Here is an 8222-nt window from a genome sequence, read left to right as displayed (position 1 = left end):
CATTGGAAGATGCTTCCAAAGATGCGCTACCTTTCTTAAAGACAAAGCCTTGAAGACAATGTTTGATCTTCTTAAGGATAAACCTGAACAATAACGCAAGCTCCTTTCGACACTTGTGAACAAGCTTGGTGATCCAGAAAGGAAAGTGACCTCAAACGCTGGGTATCTCCTGTCATGTCTACTAATTGCTCACTCAAATATGAAGGCATGGCGTGGTTGATGAAGTAGATGTTTTTGTGTCTCGTCCCCATGTTGGACTGCGGGCAAGATATTATGCTGTCATTTTTTAAATCAAATTCTGCTTAGTAATCATGCTGATGGACTTAACATCAGCAGAGAATTTGAGTAAACATTGATCATTGCATTGGAAAGGAATTAGTGCAGAATTTGTTAGTAGTTCGGTGCGCAAACCGACTCTTTTTGCCCCTTTTGGTATCGAGATAACGTTGATAATGTTCAAGATTGTCTTTAGGGAAGCTATGAAACAGAGAGGTGTTATGGTCGCAGTTGCATCTGCTGATGATGTGGCATAAGGGCTGGAATTATATTGACAGATGTCATTAAAGATGAGTTTGCATCGAATAAAATAAATGAAAGCAGGTTCTAAGCCGGTGCCTCCCATTGCAAAGAAGGTGAAGAGTTTTTTATTTTGGAAGAGCCGTGTAATAAAAAAAAAAAAATCGTTAGATACCCTCCCGGACCGACTATGCTACAAAGAGCTCTGTAATCTACTGTTGCTCTTTCCAACGAGGCCGACTACTCTCGTCCCGAAAGACAAAAGTCCCATGTCACTTGTAGCTGAATGTTCCACTGGTGTTATGATTGCAATCGATTTTGTTTGCAATTTACATTCTGCATTTGGTAATTGCTTTCTTGTTTCAAAGCCGCCTCTCTCGGCCCAAACTATGAACAAAATAATGAAGTAAGAGCTTGCTTTTTATGGGTTAAGGAACGCATAAGAAAGGGCCTGCAATTTTATGCTCCGGAGCCTACAGAATCGTATTTGTCAAATCCAAACTTTGGAGAGGGTTTACAAGTAACTGTTAGTGTGTTTGAGGGCTTTTCAATTCATATGCGGGACGCTTGAGCGTTGCTCACATCTTGAATTTGTCTGTTGCTGCGCGCCCAGGAGATAATAGATAGGAGCCCGAGTATTTTGCAAAGTTGGGTTGTATTTTTATGTACATGGAGTAGGATGGCGGAGAGTTCAAGTAGCAGACATCCATGTAGAAAATAGAGCAGTTACCTGCGAGGCGGAAAGGATTTGATTTATGAATGAACATACAGAGGATTTAGAGGATTTGATCCACCAATGTCTACAGAATATTGGTAGCCATGAATTGCACAATTTGGCTCAGATTCTGGCCTTCGAGTGCCAAATACAGTTAGAGAGAATAATTAGGTATGTTGACAGTCTTTCTGGTGAGTAGAAAAAGATGCTCGTCGAGCCTGTCACTCTGCGTTTGTTGAGAAAAATTACTGCTTTCATGGACGCAGATGGCTGCTTTTTATGAGGGCTATTATAAAGGAAAGGGTGTGGAAATAATTAAAGGAACAGTGGCCACAGGGTTTGACACGGAAGAACACGGAAATGTTAAGATAGTAAAGTTGAAGGATGGCGGGAACTAGAGGCAGAACATGACCATCGTCTAGCAGTATTTGCCGAAGATATGAAGAGAATTGCCATAATGGATTCAAATGTTTTCCGTCCTGTTTTATCACCCTGGAATCCTATGTCTACTGCCATTTCTGCTTCATTACTTCATCAGCTTTATGGTAAAGAGTTGAAACCGTTCCTTGATGAAGTGTCACATATTACAAAGGATGTTGCATCTGTACTAACAGCAGCTGAGAGCCTTGATCAGCATTTGTTGAAACTTGTTTCATCTGTGTGTCAAGATGGCCAGGTGTATGATAACTACAAACAACAGATGATGCCCTACCAGGTTGAAACAATATCTGGTATGTTGATTCTGCGGTGGATAAACATGCAACTTGCTAGAATCTCAGAATAGATTGAACGAACAATTCAGCAAGAGAAATGGGAGCCTTCATTATCTCAACATCGACATGGTAATTCTATTGTTGAAGTCTACAGAATTATGGAAGAGACAGTGGATCAGTTTTTCAGTTTACAACTGCCTATGAGGGTTCCGCAGCTAAATGGTCTCGTCAGTGGTCTTGACAATGCACTACAAGCCTACACTCAGAGGGTTGTTAGTCCGCTAGTGGATAAACAAGATCTTATACCACCTGTTCCAATTTTAACAAGATACAAGAAAGAAAGTGGTATGAAGGCATTTGCTAAGAAAAAGGTGGTCGACCCCAGATTGCCTGATGATAGACGTTCTAGCCAAATCAATGTCTTGTCAACATCCAAGCTTTGTGTTCGCCTAAATTCTCTTCATTATGCCATTTTCCATCTGAATGTGCTGAAGGATAGCATTCGAGAACGCTGGGCACAAAAGAAACCTCAGGAAATGTTATGGCAGGGCGAAGCTCAGTCGACTGTGATCTCAAGCCAAGGCATGTTACTGCTAACAGACCAATGGGTGTACTTTCAACAGCTTTTGATGGCACCAGAAAAAGATTAATGCAACCATTGATAAAATATGCGAGTTCACAGGCATGAAAATAATCTTTTGGGATTTGAAGGAATCCTTTATCGATGGTTTGTACAAAAACAGTGTCTCACAAGCACGGATGGATATGGTGCTTCAAGGCCTTGATTCGGTGCTGGTAGAACTATGTGATGTTATTGTGGATCCATTGAGAGATAAAGTTGTTAGTGCCCACATTGCAGCTTTTGACTTCTAGGTTCTATGCATAAAAAGCAGAGTCCTTGTAGGAATTATATCTTAACCGAATGCTTCATCCAAGAGAAAATGAGTGGCTGTTGAGAAAATAAAGCTCAAGACAGTCAGAGTTTAGTATTGAAGCTGTTTATTGGTTTGATGCTAATCAAGGTTGCTGTGATATGTAATGACAGAAGCAAGCTTCATCTTTTTAAAACTATTTAGGTTCCTAACAGTTGTACAAATGTCTGAAGAGATCATGAATCTAAGCAGAAAACGCTTCAAGATACATAGGTTCTGTTTTGACATCTACAGCAGTTTCGTAGCGCGCTACGAAACTGCTGTAGAATGCTGTTTTGTGGAAAAACAATGAATTTTGATGATGAGGTCAGCGAATGTTAAAAAGAAGGTCTCAAACACAGGAGGGAGATCATACATGGATTTCATAACGGCTCAAACAGTGATAGGTGTAGGTCTTGAAGGGAAAGTAAAATATTTTGTTTATTTTCATAAAGTTTTCTCAAAGGCACTTTATGACCGAGCTACTAGGGTATTGGTAGGGTTACCAGAATGTTCGGTTGGTACACCTGTTTGGTCCACGGAGCATCCAGATCATATGGCATATGGTGATTATGCGTTTTCATTAAAGGTTTAAAGAGTTTGGAGCGTGGTATTTAAATGATGAAGGAAAATGGGAGACAGAGACCGTTAAAATAGGAACACATCTTTTGGTCAATTAATGAGCCATCAGCGCTTTTAAGCAGGGAAAATTTTAAGAACCCCCCTTAAATTTATAAATATAATAAATGGGCGAATCTCCATGGTATATAAGAAAAATGGAAGGCGATTTTATCAATAATATAATATGTATATATAATTTTTTGGCGAATCTCTCACCAGGCATGGCGAATATTTTACTCAATTATAAAATATTGTAATATCTTTGCGATTCTTTCACTAAATAATAAAAATTTGTAAAGTCCTAGTGAATCTTAGCATAGGCTACATGCTGGTTTAATTCCCCCATTTAAATAGGCTACATTCCAGGTGAATACCATGGGTCAATACCATGTGCCATTTTGGTGAATACCATGGGTCAATACCATGTACCATTTTTATTTTTATTAATTCTAATATTAGGGTTAATAATGGTTTTTTGCATGGTATTAATAACAATCTAGTCCATGGTATTTGTCCCATAGTATTTTGGCCATAGGTTTCACCTAAATATAACCCATTTTTTGAGTGTTCGTAAATATAAGGTGACTTATGGAGTAAATATAAAAAAATGTTTTATTTGTTTACCATACCTCTCGTTTATTTATATTTTTATTAATTTACCATACCTCTTTTACAAATATGGTATTTGGCCAATAGGATTCACTTAAATAAAACCTCTTTCTTGAACCTTCATAAATAGAAAGAGGGTTATGGACTAAATATAAAAAGAGGTTTTATTTATTTACGATAGTCTAGTTTATTTATATTTTTATTTATTTACCATACCTTTCGAGTAAGTATAAAAAGACGTGTTATTTATTTACCATACCTCCACTTTAATTATATTTTTATTTGTTTACACCCTTACATGTATGTAAGGTGACTTATGGAGTAAATATAAAAAACGTTTTATTTATTTACCATACCTCTCATTTATTTATATTTTTATTAATTTACCATACCTCTTTTATAAATATGGTATTTGGCCCAAAGGATTCACTTAAATAAAACCTATTCTTGAAAATGGGCGAATGGAAGGTTGTAAGTCCTAATTTCAAGGGCTAAATTTACCTTTTTTACCCTCTCCGTTAAAATAAGGTGGGCTATTTGAGGTGATTTGTAAAAATGTACTATGATACAAAATATTCGCCCACTAAAAATTTAAAACCCCTTAATTTCGCCAAAGGGCGAACATTCGCCCCTAAAATTATCCTTGCTTTTAAGCATCCAAAGTCAGTATTCATTGCATCTGTAGCTCAGCTATCCTAACCCAAGCAGCAAAAGGACATGTGTCAAAAGCCAGAAAAGCATCATGCGACAAGGAGCAAAGATTTAGGATTTTGATTAAATGAAAACCATTTGTGATTTCAGTTTAGACATTTTGTAATTAATAAATTAGTTATGCACTAGATAGGGATAGTCAATAGCCACCTTCGAGGCTCCCCTCATGCTGGAGGAGGAAGCTCGAGGTGGTTAAGCTTGTTTGCCTATATATGGATCAATAGGAGATGTAGAAGGGGTTGGACATTTTATACAAAAACAGAGTTGTTTTGGGCCATTGTAAGACTTGTGACAGTAATAGTAAAACAATATTGATTTCTTCTCAAGATTCTCGATGGATTATTGTGGTCAAATATGAGGATGGTGTTTTATATTTTATGTTCTTTTACAACCTTGTTTAACACAATCACTCAGAATTCATAATCTTATGCTCTGACTTCCTGTGTGTTTGGCAAGCCGTGGTTTTGATGGAGTATGTTTGACACTTAATGCAAAGAGCCTTGACTTCCATGAAATGATTATGTTTTTCTTGTTTACTTAGTGTATGAGACTCCATAGCCCAATGAGAACCAGTTTGACATGTCTCCAACCAGCTTTTGCTTTCATGAATAAGTAAAGAGTTAGCCATCTGTTGTAGTGAATGATTTTTATCAAGAGTTTGTGAGAGAGCCCTCTCTGATCAAAGAGGCTAAGCTTTGATCTAAAGTTAGGTTGAAAGAGTTACATGAAATCTTGCTTGGTTGCAGCCCTCAGTAGTGATTTTGTGATAACACCTACCTTAGCTGAAAACATGAGAGAAGCACTTGCTGTTGAAAAGCGCATCAACGCTTTAGAAAAGAAAGCCGCTTTGGAAGATAGAAAAGCTAAAAAAGTCTCGTTTAAAGAAGATTCCAAGAAGAAAACCCCAAAGGACCCATATGACATGGAAGGTTTACAAAAGGTCCTTAAAACATTGTCTAACGAAATGGTTGAAATAAAGAAGCAGGTGGCCGAAACTTCAAACAAAAGACCATTTAGAACTTATAAGAAAACTGAATCAAAGCCGCCCAATGTTATATCTAATGCAGATTCAGACCAAGAAGAAGAGGAAGAGGAAACAACTTCACAAATCGATGATGAAGAAGAAGTAGTTGAATGCCACGGAATGTGGGATTTTATACTCCCAAACTCTGATACCGAGAATGAAGAAGAAGCCTTTCCGGTTACTACAAGAAGTAGAAGCACTCCTGAACCCGCCCAGGCAACTTCAAAGAAGAGGAGCGCAGGTGCTACTACAGCAAAGGAAAAAGTTCCCCCAAAGAAGTCACCGGTAGTAGTTCCCCAAAACCAGCCTTCAACTTCTAATTCTCCTACCACATCCAAGACACTAGTGGTATCCGATTCAATGGAATATAACATTGTTGATGACATGAAGAAAACTAAGGCAAATATAACCATGTTTGAACTTAGCAAACTAAAGCACCAACAAAAGTTACTTCTTAAAGAATTAAATGTTGTTCCCTCTACTCCCCTTCCCAGTGCGAGAGCTGCCAACGATTCAGGCTAGCCTCCTGCAGGTATGGTTGAAATTACCGATTCAGTTTTAATCAGAGATAAATCAAATTCTCACACTCCACCCTTCGTGCTGACTTATGAGATTTATAATAGAAACCTGCACAACTGTTTAATTGATTCAGGGGCCTCATCTAATATAATGCCAGCTTCAGTTTGCTCTAAGCTGAACATTGAACCCCAGAAGTCTGCCATTCATATTGTGCAGTTGGATAGGACTAAGGTGCAGGTTGTCGGAGAAATTAATTCTGTAACCATCAGGTTGTCAGCCGACCCCAGAATTGTTCAGAAGATTGACATCTTAATTGCCGACATACCTGAATTTTATGGTTTGATTTTAAGCAGAGATTGGTCCGAAAAACTGCATGGATATATTTCCACAGATTGGTCACATATGTGGCTTCCCTACAAGGGAAAGCCGAATCAAATAAGGATCGATCGGGAGAAGCATATGACCCACACAGTTACTGAATTTGAGCAAGAAAACCAACCTGTGGCATTCAACAACAATATTTTGGGGAACTATTCGTCAGAATCATTCTTTGGCAACTTTGTTGCCCAACCATCTCCTTTTTCAGTCAATCATTTTACATCTCAGATTGAAATTTTTTCACAAACAGATAAGTCCAGATGCTTTAATGATGCTGAGAAAAATGTAGATATTTTTGTTAATACTTCTTTATTTTGGTCTTTATATTTTGATGGCTCTAAGTCCAGCGAAGGCTCAGGAGCAGGTTGCATTTTGGTTAGCCCGCAAGGAGAAAAGACAATGTTGTCTTGTAGGTTAGAATTTGAGTGTACTAATAACACAGCCGAATACGAAGCTTTAGTCCAGGGTTTATATAAAGCGATCGACCTTGAAGTGTGATATCTAAAAGTGTTTGGTGATTCGGAAATAATTGTCAAATAGGTGAGAAATGCAATTCATTGTCTTTCAAGTCACCTCAAGCATTATCAATCGCTAGTACAGGATCTTACCTCACACTTTTCAGCCTTCAACATTTCTTCCATTCCTAGGTCACAAAATTCAGCAGCCGACCTACTAGCCAATGTAGCCTCTAAACTTCTACCTTCTAAAGACTACAGCCTTGATAGATTTTCTGTAGAATTACTTTTTAGGCCTTCAATTCCTGACAATGTCACCAATTGGAGAGTATTTAACCATGACGAAGATATCTTGCAGTTTCTAACTTCGGAAAAATCCTATGACAATCAAGTCATTGAGGAAGATGATCATGATCTACAGATGAAACAAGCGCCTCAAGAAAATTCAATTCCCAAACCCGTGGTGAAGCTTGAAGACCTTTATGATATCAAAGACAGGTTTAAACTTGTAATTAATGCAAAACTTCAAAGTTCCACCCTTAGGTTTGAATTAATAAATCTAGGCACTGACGATGCTCCTCAAAACATCAACTTAGGAATAGGACTTTCCCAGGAAGAAAAAGAAGCATTTATTAAACTATTGAGAAAAAACAAACAGGTTTTTGCTTGGAAATATGATGACCTAAAGACATATGATACATCTATTATCCAGCATACCATTCCTATGCTTCCTGATCAGAAACCAATTCAGCAAAAGTTAAGAAAAATACATCCAAATTTGGAGAGCCAGATAAAGTCGGAGCTTAATAAGCTTTTGAAAGCCAAAATTATCTTTCCGGTCCGACATTCAAATTGGGTCTCTAATATGGTGCCAGTCAGAAAGAAAAATGGCGACATTCGAATCTGTATTGATTTCAGAAACCTGAATAAAGCAAGCTTGAAAGATAATTTCTCGTTACCTACTATGGAGTAAATTCTCCAATCAGTAGCAGGCTCTGAATTGATGTCCTTTCTTGATGGATTCTCCGGATATAACCAAGTTTTGGTTCA

General features: G+C 37.8%; 1 pseudogene; it reads left to right on the top strand.

Annotated features, from left to right (window-relative positions):
• Positions 1 to 1670: 1670 nt before the first annotated feature.
• LOC149173712 (protein unc-13 homolog pseudogene) lies at positions 1671 to 2817 on the top strand (annotated as a pseudogene).
• Positions 2818 to 8222: the final 5405 nt, after the last annotated feature.

Source organism: Pinus tabuliformis, chromosome 4_2 (assembly GCF_031772625.1).
Source record: "Pinus tabuliformis cultivar Carrire ecotype Pingquan chromosome 4_2, CPIR1, whole genome shotgun sequence".
In the NCBI taxonomy this organism is placed as follows: Eukaryota; Viridiplantae; Streptophyta; class Pinopsida; order Pinales; family Pinaceae; genus Pinus; species Pinus tabuliformis.
This window is presented reverse-complemented; position numbering and strand designations above follow the sequence as displayed.